A 506-nucleotide genomic window follows, 5' to 3' on the forward strand; every position below is an offset into this window, starting at 1 on the left:
GAGCTAGCTTCAAATGTCCTATGTAACTGCGGATGGCCTCTTTCTGCCACTTCGTCCCAAGTGCTGGGACAAACTACCAGTGCAGAAGCCAGAGAGTGCTTGGTTCTTGGGCCCCAGGCTTCTGCAGTGCTGGGTTGGAGCATGCCTCGTATGTGCCAGGCTGCTCAGTCTGTACTGACTTCTCATGGGCTGCTTTGTGAATTCCAGGTTTTTATGTCCTTGCAGGATGCTTAAATTATTGCTAAGTAGACATGGAGAATTATGCACTGAATGATGCTCCCCCTTTCCCCAGTATTGGTCCTCAGGGCTCCCCAACTCGAAGCTTGGGAGACTGTCCTTCAGATGCAAGCTGCCCACTGTTGTGACTTCAGCCACAGGAGGGGACACCATTTTCCTTTACCTCCCAGTCCTTATGGATATATGAAGGGTTTTTTCCTAAGCTACTGTACTATGACATAGGGGATCCTTGGTTTATATGTATTTTTTTTTCTTTCTTTTTTTTCTTT

The 506-nt window shown here is 47.2% G+C and overlaps 1 protein-coding gene across 2 annotated transcripts in view; it reads left to right on the forward strand.

Moving 5' to 3' along the window:
- The window catches only part of Rcc2 (regulator of chromosome condensation 2), a 22,881-nt gene that overhangs the window by 14,705 nt on the left and 7,670 nt on the right, over positions 1-506 (forward strand). The gene's annotated exons all lie outside the window — the stretch shown is intronic.

This window comes from Mastomys coucha, unplaced genomic scaffold (assembly GCF_008632895.1).
Source record: "Mastomys coucha isolate ucsf_1 unplaced genomic scaffold, UCSF_Mcou_1 pScaffold18, whole genome shotgun sequence".
NCBI lineage: Eukaryota > Metazoa > Chordata > Mammalia > Rodentia > Muridae > Mastomys > Mastomys coucha.